At 47.3% G+C, this 10,082-nt stretch overlaps 1 protein-coding gene across 5 annotated transcripts in view; it reads right to left on the minus strand.

Annotated features, from left to right (window-relative positions):
* The window catches only part of ERC1 (ELKS/RAB6-interacting/CAST family member 1), a 348,818-nt gene that overhangs the window by 7,435 nt on the left and 331,301 nt on the right, over positions 1-10,082 (minus strand). Inside the window, exon 19 of one of the 5 annotated variants that reach the window (XR_003001537.1) lies at positions 88-707. The exons of the other annotated variants lie outside the window; for them this stretch is intronic. The gene's annotated coding sequence lies outside the window, so the exon portion shown is untranslated. Of the gene's footprint in view, positions 1-87; positions 708-10,082 lie in introns of those variants that run through there. 5 annotated transcript variants of the gene reach the window in all.

Consider the following 10,082-nt stretch of genomic DNA (forward strand, 5'->3'; position numbering starts at 1 on the left):
AAAAAAAAAAAAAAAAAAAAAAATATATATATATATAAAAATGAGATATTCATATAAAGTACAGTACAATGCCAGACACACAGAAAATGCTTGGGAAATGTTAGATGTTGTTGTCATTATTGTTACCGTTGTTTTTATTAAACAGATAAGATTACCCAGAAAAGAGCATGTAGATTAAAATGCAAAAAGAATCCAAGTTTCAATTACACTGTTGACAGAACCTAGATGCTCTGAGCCAAGAATGACTAGGCTGCTTTTTCAAACATCAATATAGCAAAGAGCTGGGAACAGATTTGGCAATCTTCTTTCTGCTAAACGTTGCTAAAAGACCAGGACGTGCAAGGGCCAGATTCAGACCACACGACGTCTTGGTGTACCTCAAGCTCCGGCTGCATCATATGAATAAGAGTCCCTGAAATGGGAAAAACCAGAGAGGCAAGGGGCCTCGTGAACACGGCCGCGTAGGCCGTAACCCAGAGATACTGCTCGGTGAAAATGCTGCAGCTCTCAGGTCTCTTCAACCAGCTGAAGTAAGTGAGGAGGGTATGAGGTTGTACTGCTTCAGTTTCTTACCTTAATCCTTCCCAGGAATTCTCTGGACAACTCTGGTTTATGTTCTGAGCCAGGAATCTTCACGAGTCATGTAGCTATTGCCCATGAAATATTTTTTTATTCTAATCTGGGTTCTGTTGATAGTCATGGAGTTCCTAATGAGTGTATTTTAGGTTAACAACAGTTTTTCAAGGCTTTGAGTTTTCTGATTTAAAAAGTATTACACATGCATTGTAGAAAATTTAGAAAAAAAAGGCACCCCCCCAAAATCACCTATAATATTAGCATCAGGAGATAACCACTTCTATATATAGTCATATATTCCTTGAGACTTTATTATACATACATGTAATTTTAGAAACAAAATGGCAATGATATTATATCGACTCTATATAAGCTGATTTTGTTTTCACCTAAAAATATACTCTAAATACATTTCCAAACCAAATCCCAAAGGCTCTTTTTGAACCTTGGTAACTGATTCTACAATTTATTCTCAAGTGTAAATATATAGAAAGAGCCAAGAAAACATTTTAAAGGAAGGAAAATGGTGCAGGACTTGCCCTACCAGATTATAAAACAGTATAAAAGCGCACTAACTAGATAGAGCATTGTATTGATACAATTAGATCAGTGGGATTTAGAATATGATCAAGATGCATTTGAAACCAATGAATTGTATTAGGAAAACTGGGCCCAGCTGTGGTTAGATTCCTACTCATGTCATACATAAACATAAATTTAAAACTGGCTGAAGATCTAAATTTAAAAATTATACTGGGGCTTCGCTGGTGGCGCAGTGGTTAAGGATCCGCCTGCCAATGCAGGGGACACGGGTTCGAGCCCCGGTCCAGGAAGATCCCACATGCCGCGGAGCAGCTAAGCCTGTGCGCCACAACTACTGAGCCTGCGCTCTAGAGCCCACGAGCCACAACTACTGAGCCCACGCGCCACAACTACTGAGCCCACACGCCTACGGCCCGTGCTCTGCAACAAGAGAAGACACCGCAACGAGAAACCCACGCACCACAACGAAGAGTAGGCCCCGCTCACCACAACTAGAGACAGCCCGCGCGCAGAAACGAAGACCCAGCGCAGCCAAAAATAAATACATAAATAAATAAAATAGATTTATATAAAAAATAGAAATGTAAAAACATTCATTCAAAAAGTATTGATTGATTCGCCCATGAAAAGGAAGGCAGTTCTGATACATGCTACAACATGAACTATGAACACATTATCTGGACTGAAAGAAGACAGTCACGGAAGACCACACTGTGCGACTCCATTTTTATGAAATGTCCAGACAAGGCAAATCCAGAGTTAGAAGGCGGATCAGTGGTTGCCCAGGGCTGGGGTGGGACGGGGTGATCAGAGGGAATGATGAAAATGTTAGAAAGCTGATTGTGGTAATGGTCGCACAATTCTGAGAACACACTAACCCTATTACGTTGTACGCTGTAAACGGGTGGATTGTATGATGTGTGAATGATACCTCAAAAACACTGTAAAAGCACACTGCCTGAGTCCTGCATGCAAAGTGCTGTAAAGGCCACAGAGAGGAATGAATGAGCGCTACAGCCTTCAGCTTGGGTAGAAAGGGGAGTTGGCAGTAGATGTTAGAAGACAGAAAAAAGGGTCATTCCAAACAGACAAACAGTAAGAGCTGACCAGGCACGGAGGAGGAGATGCGCTTGGCTGGTCCCCGAGGTTTGGGTCTCTGCAGAAGCAACGCCAGGTGTCCCCAGGCCGGCCAGGCCCAGGCACTGCCCCCAGGACCCCCCAGGCCACTCCACGCTCTCAGTGAGGTGAGCACCTCTTTACCAGAACAGCAGAGACAAACTGGCGTAAGTTAAGAGAACGATGGCAGGTACAGCTAAGACGCAGGGTTAGAGGAAATAAACAGGAGACCTGGAGGAGCGGAGACCGAGAGCGGGAATGTGATTATGACCCACAAACATAAGGGGTTAAGCAGAAGTGGGAAGGGTGACGGCACTGGAGGAGGACGCAGAGCCAGGAGTGATGGAAGAAGACCAGGGGAAAAAAGCAGAGGTCGACCATAAGGCTATGGTTTTTCCAACATCTAATGAATGGTCTGCCTGGGAAAAGGTGTTTAAACACAGAGAGGGTCAGAAGAATCAAAAGTTTAGAGAAGGCAGTGTTCCTTCATTGGTGGGAGCTGCTCTCCATCCCGCAGGCCTTCCTGTCTCCAGGGGTTACGGCTGGTTTGCACTTTATCTGGAAGCAGCATTAAACGTGGGCACGGCTGAGCAGGGAGAGACTTCACTGGCACTTGATCCATTATATGCTAACATTTCCTGTCTTGAAAAGAACTCTCAAAGATCAGCCTTTCTTGTGAAACTGGAATTACTTTTTAAAGGAGGATTTTTGTTTTGACTTTGAAATGCAAAGCTTTAGTCACCCTGAAGTCCGAGGGGCACAGAATGTGTCGGGAACATGTGGTTAAACCTTCAGACCACTTAGGAAAGAAAGGCAATGTGAAGAAACCAAAGGAGCAGCTCTGGACAGCTGTATTATACAGCACAGGTGAGAAAACAAATCTTGAGATGGATTAGTACCTCCTGATTTTAAAATGTTTCATTAGCGTGCAGAGCGCGTGTAAAAACGGAAGCTTCTGCGTGGTTTCAGACGTGGCAGGTCCCATGGATGAACTGGGAAAGGTATATTCCGGCTTCTGAAAATTTCTCAGATTTCACTCAAGATATTCCTGTCCCCACCCCTGCTCCCACCCTCAGGTAGGAATTTCCCAAAATGCACACACATGTGATATTTGGGATTTAATGAAAATGCTTATTACATCTTAGCCACAATGAATTATATCCTTCTCTGTCCCTCTTCCCTTCCTTGTTAAAGCTACAAATCCAAATTTGGTGGATATAAATATGACTGAGTAATCCAACGAGATCTTCCATATCCTACTGTCTGCTTTCTAATACTGGCAGGCCAGTTCCACCACCGCAAGTACTACCGTGAAAAACACTGTCTTCTTGTTTACTTTCTTAAAAACATTATAATTACACATAGCACGTAGGTTTACACAATCTCCTTGCTAGATACAGAGATGCAATTTTCCCTGTGTGTATTGAAAGCTTTGCATCTAAAGACAAACAACCACAACCCTAAAAACATCTCCAAGTAAATTAATTTCCACTAAACTTCAAAACAAACTTGTCCCCACGAATCCCGCAAGCTCCTTCTGTAACGTAAGCATTAAACTCCATACCTCAGCATCTCCGTTTCCTCCATATATAGAATATCTAACACAAAACCTTCCTCAAGTGTCTTGGGCCTCTTTCCATTCAACCTTAAGTGAACTGAGATGCTCTGGAGGAAGGGACTCTTGTAGTAAGATGTACAAGTATGTGCCTCCAGTAGAGAAAACAGAATACAGGTTCTGCTAAAAGAAACAGGGGCTTGGACATGTGGGTCAGGATGACCGGGAGGGCAGCGTCCTGCACGTGGGCCTGCTGCAGTCAGTGGCAAAGGGCACGGCTCAGGACGGCTCCCGGTGCCAGCAGCCGCGAGCCTGAGGACTCATTACTACGGTAACGCAGGCCTGACACAGCCTACCTCAAAACGACCCCGCAACACTGCTGTTCTTCCTCCTTCTCCAGGCTACCCTGACCACCTCCCACGTCTTTGTGTCGTCAACCAACTCTGTTTCCAACCTCTGCGCTCCCCGATCTTCGACCACAGCCTCAGAGGTCACTCTCACCCCAAACTTTCTGAGTCTGCATCTCACAGGCTAGACCAATTTTCCTTTCTTTCACCATCAAACATCTAAAAGAACAGTCTACATTTGCTACCTCTGTTTCTCATTTCCCTCCTTAACATCTCAGAATTTAGTTTTTGCCATTTCACCAAAACTGCTCTCTCCAAAGTCTGCTAAACTAAGACTTCTAGGCTGAAAACCACACGACATTATTTGGAGAAGTAACACAGCTCTTAAATGGAGGGAGACGTGATGACAGATTGGAAGACTCAGTATCGTAAAAGTGTTAGTTCTGCCCAAACTACCCATGGATTCAGCGTTAATTCAAATCACAACCGCGGCAGGTGTGTGTGTGTAACTGACACGCTGACTCAGAGTGTGAGAGGAAATGCAGAGCCCAGAGCAGCCCGAGCGATCCTGGAGAACGATCGTGGAGAAATCTTGCTACAACACAAAGCTCCCGTTATTAACACAGCTTGCGACTGGCACAAGAACAGACACAGAGACCACGGGAACAGAACAGAGTATCCAGAGAACGAGCCCAGTCCTGGGAGTAACCCGAACGTCCATCAACAACCGAACGATAAACTGTGGATATTTACGCAGTGGAGCGTCAGTGGTGAGAAGGGATGAACCACACCCACGCACCACGTGGTGCTGAGCGGAAGCCGGACAGCAGAGCTCAGGCTGGGTGATTCTGGGCATATAAAGCTTAGAAACGGGCAAAACCAGCCTGCGGTGCTGCAGGCGGGCTGCTCTGGGAGGCTGCAGTTGTGGCCGGAAAGCAGCTCTGCCTCTCGTGCCCGGTGCTCGTTCCACGGGTGTGTAAACTCACAGGCTTGTACACATATGACTCACGTAGTATGCTGTGTAGGTGTCACACCTCCAAACCTAAGACTCCAAACCAAACCGAACCTCAGGGATCCCCTAACAGCACAACCTGCCGGTCGCTGGTCTTCGTCCAACACAAGCCCCCCTGGACACTTGGCCCTGGGGACACCTGCTCCGGACTCTCCCTCCCGGGCCTCCTGGCTCTCCTCTACCTGTCTGTTAGTCCATCTGTGTGTTTCTTCCCTGTCCTGCGGCTGTTCCTCCCCTTTCTGCTTCCTGCCCGACACGCAGGGGTTCCCTGAGGCCTACGGAGACTGTCCTCTGTTGCCTTGGGTCACCCTGTCCATCCTCGCTCCATGAAGTTCAATAATCATAGCAACTAACCTACTGGACATGGATCCCGGCCGGGTCTGCTCTACGTGCTTTAGTGAACCAGCACATTTAATCTACTTTCTTTGCCAACTTAATCATTTCTTTTCAGGTGGGTTTTGTAAGACTTTTTTATTTAGCAGAGAACTGCACACATATACAAAACAAAACGGTATAATAACCCTCATATGACCCAAATTTAACCATTTTCAAGGTATGTATAATTGTAGCTCCCTTCTTTCTCCCGAGCTTCAGACTAACATTCAAATGCCTGATAGACACTTTTTTGTGAATGTTTCACTTATACGTCAATGCATAGTGTTCATACTGGTTAATAAACTGTTCTTTTCACTTAATAATGACTAAAAATAGTTTTTCATGTGATTAAGTCTTCTTCTAAAACCTAATTTTTAAACGGGCTGCATTGTAATCCTTTTTTTTTTTTTTTGTGGCACGCGGGCCTCTCACTGTCGTGGCCTCTCCCGTTGCGGGGCACAGGCTCCGGACGCGCAGGCTCAGCGGCCATGGCTCACGGGCCCAGCCGCTCCGCGGCACGTGGGATCTTCCCGGACCGGGGCACGAACCCGCGTCCCCTGCATCGGCAGGCGGACTCCCAACCACTGCGCCACCAGGGAACCCCACTGTAATCCTTTTAATGGATGTATTATAATTTATTTAACTAATTTGTGGTGAAGCCAAAAATAGAGGCAAAACATTTAAAAATATATTTATTGGCCCTTTCGTCTTCTGTGAAATTCCTGTTAACGCCCTTTCCAGGCCATGTTTCTTTCGGTTTAGTTTCTTCCTTGCTGATCTCCTGGTCACAGCCCTAACACAGGCTCTCATATCTCAGCATCTTTTGCTTATTGCAATAGCTTCACAGTCATTTCAACCTTGGTCTGTAGGAGTAATCTTTCTAAAACAGGTTGGATTAGGTCCACTCCTCTTCCAAGATCTTAAGTGATTTCCTACCTACAACAGAGTCCGATCTCTTTGGCATGGCAGCCACCCTCTGGCCCCATCCTACTTTTCCAGTTTCATCTCCTGGTATGTCCGTGCCACCCTCTGCCTTTGCTTTCACTCTGATGAGGTTCCCTCACCCTGGGGTGTGGACAATCTTACCTCCTACACCTCCCTCTTCCCCATCTAACTTATTCTTCCTGGTGGAGATCATTCGCCCCTTTTGTCTGTGGAGACATCCCTTTTCAGAGGTGAACACTGCTGAAGTATTCATTTTGTCTCCTGTTTCAAGAGTTCGCTACATGTTCAATTCCCCAACTCTTCAGCAAGCTCCTCAATGCATTCTTTTTTACGTACCAAGGCTGCCTAGCAGAACAACCTGCACATAGCAGACAATCGGAAAACAGCTGGAGAATGAACTAAAGGAAAAGATGCTAATCCTGGGGGAGAACATCCATAACTTTCCCAAGAGCTTTTTAAGATAAATCTGAAGCATCTCCAAATCAAGGCTGTCTGATGGTGCAGGCCTTGTAGCAGGACACCTCAGCTATCCGTGCTAACACCCACGTTGCTAAAGTTCTCAAAAGACAGAAGGTGGCACGAGCACAGGATGCCGAGGTGGCCCCTGGCAGGAACCTTCTGGCTTCGTCTGCCGGATGCTACGATGACGCATTCTGTTCTTAGTAGCTATTCCAGCCCTCAGAGCAGTAATACGATTTCTAGATGGACTCCAGGCAAGAATCGCAAATGCAACAGCAACCCAATCTGGATGCTCAAAGCAGCACACATGGGGAGGGTGTGTGGCAGAAAGGCAGGCGGGAGCATGTCAGCCTCCACTGCTGCCCAGGGAAGAAGGCATTTCAGAGAGGACACCTCACAACCTCCGCACTCCACAAAAACACGTCACGAAAGGCTGACTGTGAGAGAGACCACTCCAGCTCCCTTCCTGCTTCCCACGTCAGGACAGCTGTCAGAGAGCAGAGTTGACAGTGGAAGGCTGAGCCGGACACAGCTGGGCGGGACGGAGGGGCAGAGGTACAGCGGAGGACGGGCTGGCAGACCTGAAACTGCCCAGAACATCCACCGCCAGCACAAGTCAGGGTTTCAGGGCAGGGGCGGCCTCTCTCCACAGCCGAGTCAAGGCCCAGGGAGAGCGGACAGAAACCCGTGAAACAGGGAAGGCTTAAAAGAGAGAAAAAGCCTTATTTCAAGGCAAATAGTTCTATTCACAGACACCGGGTGAGGTGAGTGAGGAGGACGGAGGGATGGGTTTAAAGGAGGGATGGTTACAAGGAACCTGACTGAACAGATCCAGTCGTGCTTGGTAGTGACTCAGATTAATTCGCTTCTGCAGCTGGTATGGTGGTGGGTGGGGAATTACACGACAGATGCTCAGTTTGGTTTAATCAGACAAGAATCTCAACTTGAAGTTTTTGACAGCTAGGTCCCAGGATGCAGAGGCCATGAGGTCTGAGCTGTAAATGGACATGATGACTGGAGCCTTCCAGAAGTGACAGTGAAGCCAAAGTGGTCCTCTATCCTGGCCGGATCTGGGCTACAGTCCCCAGCCCCAGTTAGCAGGCTGCTTAACTACATGTACCCAGGAGATATGAGGACACGAAATACCCCGAGTTTGGATTTTCGAACAGCTAGAATAAATTGCAATGTATTTTGCCATAATTATCTGCTGAATAAAACATAAAACTTACATGGTCAGAGGGACCTGACAGCACGGTGGATATCTCATGCCCAGGCAGTAAATATTTCATTGACTTTTCTACCGGAATTGGGTCACTTTTGCTCTGCAGAATCCCTCTAGCATTTAGTAACAGGGAAAATGAAAGTTGCCCTTGAAAAACTCCAAGGCCCTCCCTTCCTTGTGTTTCAAGTCCGAGCTTGCAGCTGGAATCTCCCAGTTTCCTCCCCAAGGTCTCCCCCTGCCCCCAGCTGCTTACTGTTAAGAGTCGGAAGCAGCTGCCACCCTGCCCGGACTCTGCAAGACGACCGGATGCGGTGGTGACTGTGAAGTTGCTGCTGGGCCTTCCCCTCCCCGTTCCCTGCCTTGCAATGAACCCCTCTGCCCGGCAGGGTCTGGATTTGTCTTCCTAAAGAGGGAAACACTGTTGTTGCTTAGGCCAAAAGTAAACAAGGTGCCATTGCTCCTCCATGTCGAATCTGGAACAAAACGATGCAGTAAAAACCAGAGTCCGTTCCACCAAGGGGATCCACAGTCAGTTCCACTGATGGCAACAGGCCTCTGCATGGCCATCTCCTCAAGATTCAATTGGCGAAGTAAAGGAACTTCCTCCTCTCCTTCCCTCACCTCACGACAGGTAGCAAGGTAGGAGCAACGCCCCGGCACTAAGGCCTCCCAAAGCATGAAAATCATAAATGACTTCCCAGTAACGCCAAGAGCACGTTAAGCCTGGCACGTAGCGGGTGCTCCCTAAACAGTTACTGAATGAACGCTTGCCATGTGCCTTAGGGGAGCTAGATTTTTCAATGGTTAAAAACTAAACAAAGATGAAAACAAACCAAGAGCTTCTCTGCTTCCCGGCTGCGGCACTGGAAGTCCTGCAGTGTGGTACTGGCCACCCCCTAGCCCCGAAGGAAATAAGGCTGAGGGGTTCTTCGTGACTCTGTACTAGTACAAAGCACACGATTTAGTTTCTACACGAAACCCCTCCCCTACAAAATATCAAACAGCAGAACTACCAGACCTAAAAGCAGGCCGATTCCAAAACTGAGAACCAAAAGCCTAGAAGGGAGCTAACAGAACCCGCAGTTCAACTCTCCAACCCTAAAGTGAGGCGAGGTGACGGGCCTGGTGCAGCTTAGGCTGATGGAGCGTGCACCCCAGGAAACCGGGGGCTCGTCCTTCACGCCCTGCCAGCAAGCGGTCAGGGACCAAAACTGCTGTCTCCAGACGCACAAGTGCTCCGGAGAGAAAAAGAGGATATCTCTCCTGCCTCAGAGGCAAGTTTTACAAGAAAGCTGGTCTTGCTGGCTAACCACCGGACCTCTTAGAGTCGGCATGTCACTGCTGCTTGTCATCTTTTGAAGGTTAGTGTCAGTCACGGTTTTGTGAGAGTCAACAACCTGGAGTCAAGCGACCCAGGCGAACTGGGGTCAATGGATCTAGGGACCAAAACACAGGTTGCCAACACCTGGATACAGCAGGAGCTGGAGCCAGGCACAGTGATGCCACAGTCCAGGTTTAGACAGTTATCTGTACATAAACCAGCACAAGCTTTTGCTTGCTGATAATTCTGTTTTGTACTTGCAGGTGTCACTAACGTACTGTCTCAATTTCTAACCTACTTAGGTCTAGACACTTCTAAAATGCTGGATGCGTTCCTGCCTGAAGTATTCTTCCCTGGCTGAGATAATCTGAGCTCTTCTTTGTGATATTCAACCTCCCAGGTTACTCTCTTTCCAGAAAGGTTCTGTCTTGATATAGGTGTTATACCTTCTCTGAACGAGTTAGGGAAGGGAGTGAACAGAGGAGGAGACAGAAGACATGGCTACAAAAGATAAAAGTGGGAAGAGACCACCCCCCCCCCAAACCCAGTAGGAGGTTTACATTGGGCTGATTGGCCTCCTATACATTAAATTTCAAGAATCAAGAGAATGG

The sequence above is a fragment of the Neophocaena asiaeorientalis genome, unplaced genomic scaffold (assembly GCF_003031525.2).
Source record: "Neophocaena asiaeorientalis asiaeorientalis breed wild unplaced genomic scaffold, Neophocaena_asiaeorientalis_V1.1 scaffold150, whole genome shotgun sequence".
NCBI lineage: Eukaryota > Metazoa > Chordata > Mammalia > Artiodactyla > Phocoenidae > Neophocaena > Neophocaena asiaeorientalis.